Raw genomic sequence first — 14792 nt, 5'->3', positions numbered from 1 at the left:
TTAACATGGCCTGGGATCCTCAGACAAATATTCTTGTCTATCACTTTGACCATTGTAAAGCTGCTGTTCAAATGTGGTGAAAATCTATCTGGCCAAGACTGAGTAAGAGGATAACAAACCACATGGGAAGAAACTTAATTATATTTTTAAATTTTGATGTAAGAAGGCATACTTTTAAAGAAATATAATGACCTTTTTAATAGTCACAATAACCTCCAATTCTTCTTGCTCAGGGTAACCTCTTTTTCGTCTTATCTGACCAGAACTTTCATTTCCTGTTTATGTTTCTTAAGCAGCTTAAGATTGTTGAGCATCACGGCTGGAAGGGATCTTAGAGATGACTTTGCCCAGACTGCTGATTTTAGAAATGAAGAACTAGCAGTCCAGAGACACAGAGGGACTCCCCCAGGCTTGCATAGCGTGCCCTGGCGGAGCCAGACACAGGGTCCAGGTTTCTCCCCAGGCCAGAGCTCCTTCCCAGTCTTCTCTGCCAGCCACAGGCTGGGCGGGGAGTCTCAGAGCCTTGGCTAGTTTTTCCTGATCTGGGCCTGGCTTTGCAGGCAGCAGCCTTTCCAGCATGTAACAGGGCATTGCAGCAGTTCATGGAATTGTGCTGCAGCTCTTCTTCCTGACCATTGAGAAAAATCTTTTATCAGATCATGCAGGTGGTATTAGTATTTATGTTCCACTAATGGGTGGACTTGGCCAAAAGAAGTTCTTCAGCTTCTCGGGGCCTCCAGCTGCTGAGAGGAGACTGGGGAGCCTTTGGAGTCCTTGTCCGTTTCTTTAGAGTCTGCATTTGTTCTGTACTCTGGGCCATCCTGTGAAGGTCCCCATTGAGATTTCTGTGTCCCAAGCCTTGCGCACCCTTTCTCTTCTTCATGACAGTGTTCATTCATCCAGCAGACATGTTCTGAGCACCTGTCACACAGAGGGTACTGTTCAGATGCAAACGTAGGACGTGACATCTACATTTAGTGCTGAGTCAGAGAATGGGTCTGATGTTGGCAGGAGGCACCTCCTTGTCTCATTCTTTATATGATACAGCAAAAACTTCCAGCGCTGACTGCTGTGGCTTCTTAGTGCTTAGTCACAGGACAGAGTTCAAGCAGCGAAATGACGCCACCAAGCCTCTTGCCTCAGAAGAACAGCCTTTAATAAAGATAAGAGGGTAAAGGCCTGTGGACACTGAGCTGGCCCACCCCCATGGCCAACCTCAGTGGAAACTGGATCCAGGAAACGGCAAGAAAATAAACAAAACTAAAATGTGCTGGCTCTGGGTCCTTCTCTTGGAAAAAATATAGCTGAGCCTGAAACAGCTTAGAATTTATGGCCTGAGTGCGAGTTTACACATGGACCGTCTATTCTCCTAACTCATTTCTTTTTTTACTTTTTGTTTAAAATTTTTATTTATTTTTGGTTGTTTTTATTTGTTTCTTTAGGGGTCCCTGTTGCTGCGTGCGGGCTTTCTCTAGCTGTGGTGAACAGGGGGCTGCTCTCTAGCTGTGGCGCACAGGCTTCTCATTGTGGTGGCTTCTCTTATGGCGCGTGGGTCCTAGAGCGGGCAGACTTCAGTAGATGTGGCATGCAGGCACACCGGCTTAGTTGTCCTGTGGCATGTGGGATCTTCCTGGACCAGGGATTACATTGGTGTCCCCTGCATTGCAAGGCAGATTCTTAACCACTAGACCACCAGGGAAGCCCCTCTCCTAACTCATTTCTGATGGAAAATGGCAGACCACTTTTATGAATCTTGTCATATATTCTCACCCATTTTATGAACTCAGGGAGAGGAAACAAAACAGTGACCATTTGTCGTTGCTTTGCACGGGAAGTTGTGGAATTTCACATGGGCTCCTGTTTCTGCCCTGAGCCTCCTGTACATTAAGGCTTCTCGTATGCAGACTCAGTGGAGGCAGTCCGTGTCTTCTTGCATGAGATCATTCAGCCTTTGGGGTGGAGCCCAGACAGAAGTGGAGCCAGGTTTTATCCGTCCATCTGCCTACCCCTCTGCCCGCCCGTCATCCATCCAATGTGTACCTGGTCAGTGCCCCACCCAGGCGCTAAATGTTGAGCTTGCAGAGAGGAGAACGTTAGCCTTGCTCATGAATGACAACCACAGTCCCATACTGGACACCCCGACCTGGATCTGCCCTTTCAGATGGAAATTTTGTCCTATTCTTCCTCAAAGGTTTTCATTTCTGGTTGCACTGTCTAGACTAGAGCTTTTAGAAATCCTGAAAAGTAATCAGCTTAGCTTATCGACTTCCTACTCCTCACCTTCCATTTTGTGGTTTGTAAAGCAGATGCAAGTGTGTTTGGTTACAAAAATCTATAAGATTCTCAGAAGGGTGACTGAGAAGGTGGCTGCTGCCCACCAGCAGTTCATTATCTCATTGGAAAGCCCAAGCCCGAGGGAGCCGGGATCCAGCTGGGCAGGTCATGCGGCATAGAGAAGGCCGCCTGAAGGTCAGTGTACGATGAGCTGGTGCCGGTGGGTGGCTGGCAGGCTGGGTGGGCGCTGGAGAGGGGCGAGGAGGAAGGCTGGCCTAATGAGGCAGCATGCACAGTAGGGGCAGCAGGCTTGGGAGAAAATCCATTCTATGAAGAGTGGGTCTTCATGGGAATTCCGAGCTGCTGTTTAGAGCATGTACTCATCAGGCCCTGGGAAAATGGGGTCAGGATAACCGGAAGGCATAGGGCAGGCCTGGCTGTCACATCCAGTCATTCTTCCTGCACCTGCACCTCTGGGAGGCTATCTGAGCCTGGCCATCCTAGAGGAATAGGTGGAGTTGGCATGGGCAGGGGGGTGGTCTGTGGAGTGCGGGAGAGGGCACTGTGGCCGGAAGATGGTGGGGGGAGGAGGTTCAGACTGACTGGTCAGCCCCCTTGGAATCCCTGAAATCATTGGATTTCTGTGACCTGTTAGGTAGATTAGAAGGCCTTCTTTTTCCTCCTAAGTTTGAAGTCTGAGAATTACAGCTGGGATATTTAGAAATGGGTTTCAAGGGCTTCCCTGGTGGCTTAGATAGTAAAGAATCCGCCTGCCATGCAGGAGACCCAGGTTCGATCCCTGGGTTGAGAAGATCCCTTGGAGAAGGGAATGGCACCCTACTCCAGTATTCCAGCCTGGAGAATCCCCACGGACAGAGGAGCTGGTGGGCTACAGTCCATGCGGTCCCAAAGAGTCAGATGCGACTGAGCGACTAACACTTTCATACTTTCCAAGTTCTCCAGGAGACTTGAGGCCTATTCGCATTTGCTGGCCTTCTCTTTGTGAAGGAGACGGGAGTGGTTGAAGAGTGAAGTGGCTGAGGGGGAACAAGTGACCAGTGCCCTCTAGCTGTGTCCCCACAGCTACCTCATACAGGCTCGCCAAGCCTCATCTCTGGCGGGGATTGCACTGTCATCTCCTGAGCTGGTGTGAAAGCAGGTAGGTGGTTGTGTGCTGTACAGGTGATAGGTGTTTCTGTTGCATAGGATACTTTGTCTTGTAAGAATTAAAGGAGCTACTATTTGTGAAGTGTTGAGAGCAGTCCTTTGCACCCAGTAGACACTGTGTAAGCTGTAACTTGTTTTGTTATTGATGCCCCAATCCCAGGGCTCTTAAGCACCGCCCTCCAGTGACTTCTGGGGCAGCTTGGTTGGTTTGTTCCCCCTTCTTTCTCGTGCTCAGGGTATGGTCCACAAACCAGTGCTGGTCTGTAAACTCTTGGCTCCTGATCCATGATGAAGTTAGCACAGAGATTGGAATCTGCATTTAGCAATCTTGAAAGCATTTTGACCTTGCTGGGACGCATTGAACAGGTAGACTGCCTCGGGTGCTGTCAGATCACATGGGGAGTCACGTGTGGTAGGAACTGTGCACTGTAGTGCTCGGTGGTGCAATTGTGTGATGACAAAGAAGTGAAGGAGCCCGAGAACCCCTTGTCGCTTATTCTTGAACGGTCATGTCCTTGGGAGGATCCTCCACCCATCGGAGCAGGTGGGACCCAGGGCGTTTTGCGAGGCGGTGCTTGATGTTTGTGCTCTATCAGGCTGTAGTGAGCTTTCCCAGTGGAGGTTTTTATTAAGGAGCAATTATTTCCATCAGGGCCACTGATGCTTACCTTGGCAAATGCTTTTCTTGTCACTCTCCTAGTAGGCGTGGTTCTGGCAGGTTTGGTAAGAATTGGCGATGAACTCTCCTTTTCCACCTCTTAGACTTCGCAGAAACTAGAAAGCTAGATGGCAGTGGACAGCAGGGTGTGGGGTGGTGGGGACTCACCCCTGTGGGTACGGCTGTCCTGCAGCCTCTGGCAGGGCTGCTGCTGAGCCCTGACCCTGCAGGCCCTCTCCTGGATGCCAGTGCCCCAGGCCCCCTCCCTATCCCTGAAGGGGTGCTCAGTGCTCTGTGGGTGGCATCCGTCCCTGGGAGAGCTGACAGTGCAGTGTATCCAAGTGACTGAGACACACCCATGGCGATGGGATGGAGCTTAAAGCGTAGTTAGTGCTAGGTGAAAAAGTAGGAAGTAGAGCGAGGTGGACACTGACATAAATTAATAATACAAAACAATGCCCATTTTGCAAGAACACAAAGAAAAAGATAGAACAATGGTCGCTTCTGTGCCTGGGGGAGAAGAGTGGAAGAGAAATGGGAGTAAAAGGAAATAAATAAGTCGAGAGGTAAGAAGGAAACATCACTTTTCTATGGGCTGCTGTCCTCAAGGGAAAGGTCTTTTGCTTGCTCCCAACTGGGCTGCTCCAGACGGCCCAGTTTCTAATGGTGTAGCATCTGTGTGTTTTGGCTGATCTGGCAACCTCAGGCAGATTGCTTACCCAAAAGTGGCCTCAGTGAAGAGTTTCCCAAGCCATTGCAGGGCTGTCGTAGTCACGAGTTGGGGAGGGGCAGCTGTAGTTTGGGGAACAATTGACTCAGTGACTCCAAAGGGACGTGGGTGTTTATGATATTCATCTAGGTGATTGTGGGGAGGTGACCAACTCTTGATTTATTTTTAATTAAAAAAATTTTTTATTGGAGTATAGTTGCTTTACAGTGCTGTGTTTTAATAGTTTCTGCTATACAGCAAAGTAAATCATCTGTACATATACGTATGCATGGGTGCGTGCTTGTTCAGTCGCTCAGTCGTGTTGGGCTCTTTGTGACCCATGGACTGTAGCCCACCAGGCTCCTCTGTCCATGGGATACTCCAGGCAAGAATAAAAGTCGTGTTGGGCTCTTTGTGACCCATGGACTGTAGCCCACCAGGCTCCTCTGTCCATGGGATACTCCAGGCAAGAATAAGGATTTGCCATTTTCTTGTCCAGGGAACCTTCCCAATCCAGGGGTTGAACTTGCGTCTCTTGCATTGGCAGGTGGATTCTTTACCACTTAGCGCCCTGGTAAGCCCTACATATACATGTATCTCCTCTTTTTCAGATTTCCTTATCATTTAGGTCACTGCAGAGCACTGAGTAGAATTCCCTGTGCTATACAGTAGGTTCCGTTAGTCATTTTGTACACAGGATCAACAGTGTATATATGGCAATCCCAGTCCCCCAGTTCATCCCCCCCCAACCCTGATCAACACTTGATTTAAGCACATGTGTACCTGTGGTGGATTCATTTTGATATTTGGCAAAACTAATACAGTTATGTAAAGTTTAAAAATAAAATAAAATTAAAAAAAAAAAAAAAAAAACACTTGATTTAAACATGGCATTGGGAATATGTGTCAGCAGTGCTGCTGCTGCTGCTGCTAAGTCGCTTCAGTCGTGTCCGACTCAGTGTGACCCCATAGACAGCAGCCCACCAGGCTCCCCTGTCCCTGGGATTCTCCAGGCAAGAGTACTGGAGTGGGTTGCCATTTCCTTCTCCAATGCATGAAAGTGAAAAGTGAAAGTGAAATTGCTTAGTCGTGTCCTACTCTTAGCGACCCCATGGACTGCAGCCTGCCAGGCTCCTCTGTCCATGGGATTTTCCAGGTAAGAGTACTGGAGTGGGGTGCCATTGCCTTCTCCGGCAGTGCTTGCAGTGACCCACATTCGCATCTTGGCCATAGTGGGAAAGTATGTAGAGTCACCCTTGAAGTCAGTTCTTTAGAAAGACAGCTCTGTTGTATTTGTTGAGCTTTTGATGCCATGTGCTGCAAGGGAGATGGCGGTTTTAGCTTCAGGAAGGTAGAGTCCAGCAGTACATGAACTGAGAACTTCATATGTTCAAGCTGGTTAGAAGAGGCAGACGAACCAGAGATCAAGTTGCCAGCATTTGCTGGATCATAGAGAAAGCAAGGAAATTTCAGAAAAACATCTACCTTTCTTTCATTGACTATGCTAAAGCCTTTGACTGTGTGGATCATAACAAACTGTGGAAAACTCTTAAAGAGATGGGAATACCAGACCATCTTACCTGTCTCCTGAGAAACCTGTATGTGGATCAAGAAGCAACAGTCAGGGTAAGGAGCAACTTTTTAATTGCCAGTAGTCACTGCTTTAGGAAAGGGAGTGAGCTCCCAGCTGCTGTAAAGTATTCAAGCAGAACCTCGGGGGTGGCTAGGAAGGTGTTCCTTCTCTCATGTTCATGGTTGAACTAGATGCTGTCTGCCGTCCTTCCTCTCCTAACTGAACCGGGCTTCATGTTTTAAGTCTGACGCTGGTCATTAAAATAATCAGTTAAAAAATATAATTAGCCATGTTCATGGTAGAGAATTTGGAAAATGCAGGTAATCAAAAGAAGGTACTTTTACCTTCTTTTATTTTGCAGATACTTTTACTAACTGGCTTCCCTTGTGGCTCAGCTGATAAAGAAGCCACCTGCAATGTGGAAGACCTGGGTTCAATCCCTGGGTTGGGAAGATCCCCTGGAGAAGGGAAAGGCTACCCACTCCAGTACTCTGGCCTGGAGAATTCCAGGGACTATACAGTCCATGGGGTCGCAAAGAGTCGGACATGACTGAATGACTTTCACTTCACTTCTCTGTTTAGACTACCCTGGTGGCTCAGACGGTAAAGCGTCTGCCTACAATGCAGGAGACCTGGGTTCGATCCCTGGGTGGGGAAGATCCTCTGGAGAAGGAAATGGCAACCTACCCCAGTACTCATGCCTGGAAAATCCCATGGATGGAAGAGCCTGGTAGGCTACAGTCCGTGGAGTCGCAAAGAGTCGGACACGACTGAGCGACTTCACCTTACCTTACCTTTACTAGCTGGAGGTAGATACTATAAAGCTGTTTTAAAAGAGTGAACAAAGGAATCATTTTTTATGGGTGCACAGTATTGCCCTATTAGAATGTATGTCACCAGTCCCCCTTGATTGGAAATTTAGGAATGTCTTATTTTTCAATTAGGCTCCCTGGTGGCTCAGATGGTAAAGAATCTACCTACAATGCAGGAGACCTGGGTTCAATCCCTGGGTCAGGAAGATCCCCTGGAGGAGGGCATGGCAACCCACCCCAGTATTCTTGCCTAGAAAATCCCCATGGACAGAGGAGCCTGGTGGGCTACAGTTAATGGGGTCACAAAGAGCCCAACACGACTGCGTGACTAACACTTTCACTTTTATTTTTCAACATATGTCGCCACGAGGATCTGTGTACTTTTTCATTTCCTTGGGGTACATATCTGGAAGTGGGGCTGTTGGGTCAAAGGGTGTGGACGTCTTTAAGTCTGGTGATAAAAATCGCCAGGCTCGTGGCATTGATTCTGAGTTCCTCCTAGGTTCCTCTCCGAGCAGGTTTTTGGATCCTCATCTTCAGAATCCCCTGGGAAGTGTCTGAAAAGTGAAGACTCCCTAGCCCCTCCCTGCTGCTGCTGCTGCTAAGTCGCTTCAGTCATGTCCGACTCTGTGCGACCCCATAGATGGCAGCCCACCAGGCTCCCCCGTCCCTGGGATTCTCCAGGCAAGAATGCTGGAGTGGGTTGCCATTTCCTTCTCCAATGCGTGAAAGTGAAGTCGCTCAGTCGTGTCCAACTCTTAGCGACCCCATGGACTGCAGCGCACCAGGCTCCTCCGTCTATGGGATTTTCCAGGCAAGAGTACTGGAGTGGGGTGCCATCGCCTTCTGAAACAGAACTCGAGAGTGGGCTGGCCTCTCGTCTTCATTTCACCAGCGCCCGGGAGAGCCTTCCCCTAGCACATGGTGCTTTCTCAGCATCTGAGCCTGCCCAGGGAAGGGAAGCAGGGAAGCGTCCGTTCTCCCATCTGAGGGAGAACTGGGATGTGCTTGCGGGTCAGGGAGGCTCTGGAGTGGGAAGTGTACTGTTTAGGGACCTACCTCTGGCTGCTGTTTTTCTTGTCTGTTAAGTGGGAGTCTCCACTGTTTTGATGAGCTGGGTGTCCTCCATGTATGAATACACGCACGAGTGTTTCACTAACCAACATCACCCGGTGAGAAGGAACTCACTGGGCCAGGCCAGACCTGGGAAGGGAGCTCTGGGACAGGTGGGTCAGGATGGAGCTCATCTTTGCTCCTCTTCCCCACAGGGACGTGGGGCTGATACACTGCTGGAACAGGGTGCTGTGGGCCCCTGCAGGCCCTGGCATCTTTCTGTTCAGATCAACCAGGGGAGCTGCTTCTGCCCCTCGCTTGTTGCTCATTCCCTGTGTGTAAGAGTGAGCCCTGTGTGGGGCTCCCTGCCAGTGCGGGGGCCTGAAGAAGGCCCAGAGGTCTCTCTGCAGCACCGCGGCTCCCAGAAGTCACCCATGCTGCCTTTTATCCCAGCTTCTCATTTGGATGGGCTGCTTCCTGACGCTGGAGCTGCTGTTCCCGATGAGCTTGTTCAGGTGTACACACCTAGGGATGGACTCTTGGCCAGGTGTAATCTCAAGGGAGCCACTCTAGATGGGCTGTTTACCAGTTGTCCCTGCAGAAGTTGAGTCTCTGCCTGTCCTCTGTTTGCTGGTCTGTAAGTCTAGAAGGAAGATTGTTCTCTTATTGAAGCAAACATACTGAGCTGTGGTGGCGTCCAGATGAGTGATGTACATGAGAGAGCAGATGGCACCGTGGCTGGCTTGGGGACTGGTGAGTCGTGCTCTAAAGTGGGTAGAGACAAGGTGCCTGGGGAGCATGTTCAAGGAAGGGACTGGCTTTGTCTCATAGAAGGGAGAGCTGGGTTGAGGGTTGGTCTCATGGGGGAGGTGACTTGAGGGCCAGGCTTTGAAGTTTGAGTAGCAGTTGTCAGGTGATGGGTAGGGATATTGCAGGCAGAGGGAGAGGAGCTTGGCAGGAGCCAAGTGTGTGGGGTGACCGTGGGCACTGTGCTGGCTGGACAGTGGTCTGGTCAGGGGGGACTGGGGCAGAAGAGCTGGAGAAGGAAGCAGGAGCTGGGATTCAAGCTGTGAACCTGGCCTCCAGGTCTGCTTCTGATGCTGCTGAGCCATGTAGCTTAGGCGAGGCTTAATGTTCTGGAGCCTTGCCTTCCTCCCCCCGTGAGATGTGGTAATAAGACCAGCCTTGGAGGAAGTTATTAAGTGGTGCAACTGGGCAGAAAATTAGATGCTTAACAAGTGCGTATTTCCTTCTTCTCAGTGCTGGGGTGAGGCTTTGTGACTTTATCCTAAAAGGCTAGAGGGAGACATGGAAGGCTGTAGAGCAGGGAACTGACAAGATTGCATCTGTTTGGGTATGTGTTTGTTTTTAAGACAACTTTGATGGTCTGATGGTGGATACCTTTTGGGGTCTAGGGTGGAGAGGCTAGAGACTCGGGCCTAGACTGGGAGGGGTGAAGAGAACCCTTCCCCATCATGGTTTATCTTGTGCTACATTTCTTGTCTTCTGGCTCCACGGGGCTACTCAGATGGCCTAACTGAGCTCTGGGCAGAAGGTTTTGCAGGAGGGACTAGGGTTTGAAATGTGTCCCCAGAGAGCTGGCTCCTCTTAAGGGAGGCTATAGAACTGGATGCTTGCCAAGTGTGAGTCTGGTCTTGAGAAAGTGGGACGAGTGTCAGGATCAGGCAGAGGCTGGGCCAGGACAGAGCTCGTGGGAACAGGCCTGATGGAGCAGTGCAGTAGATGATAAGTGTTGTAGACGGTTACTGACCACTTACAGCATGTGCCAGGGAGCTGACACGGATGTCTCGGGTTGTCCCAGCAACCCGAAGATGAAGGGCTTTTATTTCTCCCATTTTACAGATGCGAGGACTTGAGGGATAGAGAGGGCAAGCTACTTGCCCAAAGTCTAAGCTGGTGAGTTAGGATTTCACATCTGGTGGTTGGGATCCATAGGTCACACCCACTGAGCTATGGTGGGAAATCAGAGCAGCCTCTGGGGCCGCTGGATCTGGACTTTGGGCTCCTGGTTTCTTCTGGCAGGTTTCAGGTGCACATGGAGAGCTGGTCAGCAAGGGGACGCTGCCTGTGGAGATGGTGCACCTGAGGCCGGGAGGACCTGCAGGGCTGCCTGCCAGGTGCTGCCGGAGCTGGAGGACACACGTTATGTGCCCCCTTCCCCGCCAGCCTCGAGACTGCCACCTCCCTCACGTCTTCTTACCCACACCCCGGGGAGCTGGGATTTTTGAACTGGGGCTGGAGGCGTGGGTGGGATTTGGATGTTCACAGAGCCAGGCGCCCAGACAGACTCTGGTGTGGAGGCGGGGACAAGCCTGCTGTTTCTAAGAGAATGTGGCTTCTGTATCCTGGGTGACGACAGAGACCTCAGAAATCCTCCCGGTAGGTAGGCATGTTGCTCCAGGCTGGTCCTTGAGTTGTCAAGAGTGCATAGAGTGGAGGCAGGCTGGGCAGTGCTGCTCACTGGTCTCACGCATCTGTCAGCACGCTCTTGCCTGCTGTGCTTGCCCAGGGCCACAGAATTCCTCCTGCGCAGGATTCCGGGCAGCCCGCCATGGCCACTTGATATCAGCTGTTCTTAAGCTGCAAAGCTCTTCACTACATCTGGGGAAAAGGAAGGTGCTAGAGTGGCTGCTTCTTCCTGGCATGATGCCAAGCTGCCCGGTGACTTGGAGCCACTGCTTTCCCTTCTTGGGTCTTTGTGTTTGGTGACCCTGCCCTGCACGGCAGCTTTCTCCACTTCCTCATCTACTGCCTCACCCGCCCAGGCGTGCACAGGCCTGTCGGAAGCCAGGCCTCGGAGGGGCAGGGGCTGTGCTTCCTGGGATCGCAGGGCAAGCCCCGGCCTGAAGGGACAGACAGGGCCCAGCCGCGTGACTCGTGTGCCCCGAGGAGCTGCTCCTGCCAGATGGTGTCATCCGGGGGTTGGATTAAAAGATAACTCTGTTGGCAGGAAGAGTAGCCCTCTCCTGGCGTTAGGAGCCAGGCCAGTGGTGGGCTCTGCGCAAGCTCTCCTGGCCCCGCTCCCGGACGCCTCTGCCTCTCCTTTCACTCCCTTCCTGCCGGGACGACTCTCCTCAGATGCTCCTGCACCTCTGCCTCCTTCACGTTGTCAGCAGCCTCCTCTCTGTGGACAGGTTTCAAAATCCTGTGTTTTTTTTTAAATTTGGCTGTGGCAGGTCTCAGTTGCAACATGTGGGCGGGCTCTTTAGTTGTGGCATGCAGGGTCTAGTTCCCTGACCAAGGATCAAGCCCGGACCCCTGCATGGTCAGCGTGGGGTGTTAACCAGTGGACCACCAGGGAAGTCCCTCGTTTTCAAAATCTTAATGAGCAGCTCAGCAGGATTTGCTTTCTTTCTCTTTATTCCCCGTCTCGGACAATAAGTCTGTCGCTGGGAGGGAGGTGTGGCAGGGCAGGGTGGACATCAGCAGACCATGTCCAAGCCTTTATGGAGATGGGGAAGATAGGGTCATCTTGGCCTAAGTGTGACAGGCGACTGTGAGCCCTTGTCTCTTAGACCTGATGGAAGGGCCGTTCTGGTGCCTTGAGGAAATTCAAGTACTCAAGGAATATGGGAGGAAGGTGCTTCCTGAAGCTGGTGGGATCATGGGTGTTTTGTTGGGGGACGGTCCCCCGTACTCCTGGACCTGCAGGAATTCTCAGGAATTTCTGGGGAGCCCCAGTGTGTTTTAATCATTCAGTTGTGTCCGACTCTTTGCAACCTCATGGCCTGTAGCCCACTAGGCTCCTCTGCCCTTGGAATTCTCCAGGCAAGAATACTGGAATCAGTTGCCATTCCTTTCTTCAGTGGATCTTCCCAACCCAGGAACTGACCCTGGGTCTCCTGCATTGCAGGTGGATTCTCTACTGTCTGAGCCACCAGGGAAGCCCCAGAAGGCAGTCCTATCTGTGGGTGGTGGAGATGTGGGGAGAGTCCTGCCTGGAAATTCCACCATCATCAGCTGAACCAGAGGCAAAGGGGTCCAGAATATTTTGGTAGAACATTTTTGATACTTCTTCCCCATGTCTTCTTATCTTTGGATAGGCCCTCATTTTGGGAATCACATACTTGAAAAAAAGATCCATTTTGCTGTTAAGAAATGGTACAGTAAACTTTTTTCTCGATTGTTCTTTGTCTAAACTATTAGTTTATTAAGAGAAAAATATCCTCTTTGAATATTTTCCTTCTTGGGTAGATGTGACAGCCTTGTACGTGCACACGTACAGCATTATTACCTATTTTTTGGGGGGGTTGCACTGGGTCTTTGTTGCTGCACGGGCTTTTTCTAGTAGCGGTGAGTGGGGGCTTCTCCTCATTGCAGTGCTCGGGCTTCTCACTGTGGCTTCTCCTCGTTGCAGCGCTCGGGCTTCTCACTGTGGCTTCTCCTCGTTGCAGTGCTTGGGCTTCTCACTGTGGCTTCTCCTCGTTGCAGTGCTTGGGCTTCTCACTGTGGCTTCTCCTCATTGCCAAGCTCAGGCTTCTCATTGTGGCTTCTCCTCATTGCCGAGCTCGGGCTTCTCACTGTGGCTTCTCCTCGTTGCAGTGCTCGGGCTTCTCACTGTGGCTTCTCCTCATTGCAGAGCTCGGGCTTCTCACTGTGGCTTCTCCTCATTGCAGAGCTCGGGCTTCTCACTGTGGCTTCTCCTCGTTGCAGTGCTCGGGCTTCTCACTGTGGCTTCTCCTCATTGCAGAGCTCGGGCTTCTCACTGTGGCTTCTCCTGTTGCAGTGCTCGGGCTTCTCACTGTGGCTTCTCCTCATTGCAGTGCTCGGGCTTCTCACCGTGGCTTCTCCTGTTGCAGTGCTCGGGCTTCTTACTGTGGCTTCTCCTTGTTGCAGTGCTCGGGCTTCTCACTGTGGCTTCTCCTGTTGCTGATCATGGGCTCTAGGTACATAGGTTCAGTAGTGTGCCCTGCAGGCTCTGGAGCACAGGCTTGGAAGTTGTGGCACATTGGCTTAGTTGCTCCAAGGTACGTGGAATCTTCCCAGACCAGGGATTGAACCTGTGTCCCCAACATTAGCAGGTGCCGCTGTACCACCAGGGAAGTCCTGCTCACATGTTTTTAAATTAGTAGTTAAATAGCAATATTTTAAAAAATTACCTAGACAGGAGAATTATGAGCCATTTTATTTTTCCTCAAAATTTTCTGTTGCAAACAAATTTCAAATGATACTACTTTTTTTTTCCCCTGATACTCCATTTGTAAATGTTCAGATATACAAAGAAGTTGAAAGAACAGTACAGTAAACATTTGTATAGTTTTCACCTAGAATCATCGCTGGGTAGCAGCTTGGCGTACTTTTTTTTTTTTTCCATTGTCATTCCATTTTTATTCACATATAATTTTTTCCTGATTCTTTTGGAAAAAGTGGTGGATATTGGAATATTTTACCCCTAAACACTGAAGCATGTATCACCTGTGAACCAGGACGTGCATCTACATAACTCACCACCATTATCACATCCAAGAATTCAGCACTGATACAGTAACAGTATCTAGTAGGCGGTGCATTTCACTCTTCTGAATTGTCCTACATGGACTTCATGGTGGCTCAGTGGTAAAGAATCCGCCTGCCAATGCAGCAGACATGGGTTTGATCCCTGGGTCGTGAAGATCCCCTGGAGAAGAAAATGACACCCCACTCCAGTATTCTTGTCTAGGAAATCCCATGGACAAAGGAGCCTGCCCATGGGGTCAAAAAAGAGTCATACAGGACTTAGTGACTAAACCACAACGTTTGTTCTACATACGCTTTTTATAGATTTTTAAAAATTCTAATAAACATGTTGTATTTGGTTGTTATGCTAATGTCATTTAAAAAAAAGACATGTATTATAAGCTTGACTGTGACTGACATGTTTTTGTTAGAAGACATTGTTATAGATGTGTGTACATGCACACACACTGCTGATTGCAATCCCTTGGGCAGTCTTAGAATTCTTGAAACTTGGGAGGAGCTCGGGAGATCTGCTCTTTTGTCTTTACACAATCTGAACAGTTGAGAGAACTTTAGAGTGTCCCAGCGTTGAGGTCCGCATATGTGTTCCAAATTTCTTCGCTTTACGAAATCTGACACCTTCAAGTCTGGACATTTTAAACTGTCCTGCTAAATTCTTCTAAGTACCCAGGGCTCAAATGTACCATTGCCTGGGGCGTTATAGGTCATTTGACATAAAACAGAGAAAAACCAGAGGCATTTTGTACCGAGCTCAAAGCCTCTTCCTCCTCTCCCCCTGTTTAGCATGGGCTCACTGGTGTCCTTAGGTCCGGCACCCTCAGAAGGACCAAGCCCTGCAGTGGGGCGGCTGAGGATCAAAGCCCAGCTAGGGCAGAGGAAGGAGGAATGTGGGCAGTGGCGGGGGAGCACAGGGAGGTGCTGCGGTGGCCAGTGCAGTTCTGCCCTGTGGAGCTGGGCTGTCCCGTTAGCCCTGGGGTCTGCTGGCTGAGGGGCCTGGCTGTGCCTCCCGTGGGAAGCAGTACTGTACTGGGAATGAGCCCTTGATTGGAGTTGGTCAGACTGGCTTTC

At 50.3% G+C, this 14792-nt stretch overlaps 1 protein-coding gene across 11 annotated transcripts in view; it reads left to right on the top strand.

The window, feature by feature from the left end:
- Nucleotides 1-14792, top strand: part of DLG5 (discs large MAGUK scaffold protein 5) — a 123945-nt gene that overhangs the window by 14850 nt on the left and 94303 nt on the right. The window contains exon 1 of one of the 11 annotated variants that reach the window (XM_015461004.3): nt 3729-3985. The exons of 8 other annotated variants lie outside the window; for them this stretch is intronic. The gene's annotated coding sequence lies outside the window, so the exon portion shown is untranslated. Of the gene's footprint in view, nt 1-3728; nt 3986-14792 lie in introns of those variants that run through there. 2 more of the 11 variants (XM_024986713.2, XM_059882561.1) reach the window with 2 other exon arrangements.

The sequence above is a fragment of the Bos taurus genome, chromosome 28, assembly GCF_002263795.3.
Source record: "Bos taurus isolate L1 Dominette 01449 registration number 42190680 breed Hereford chromosome 28, ARS-UCD2.0, whole genome shotgun sequence".
Lineage (NCBI taxonomy): Eukaryota > Metazoa > Chordata > Mammalia > Artiodactyla > Bovidae > Bos > Bos taurus.
Note: the sequence above shows the minus strand (reverse complement) of the source record. Positions and strands in the feature narration are given on the sequence as shown.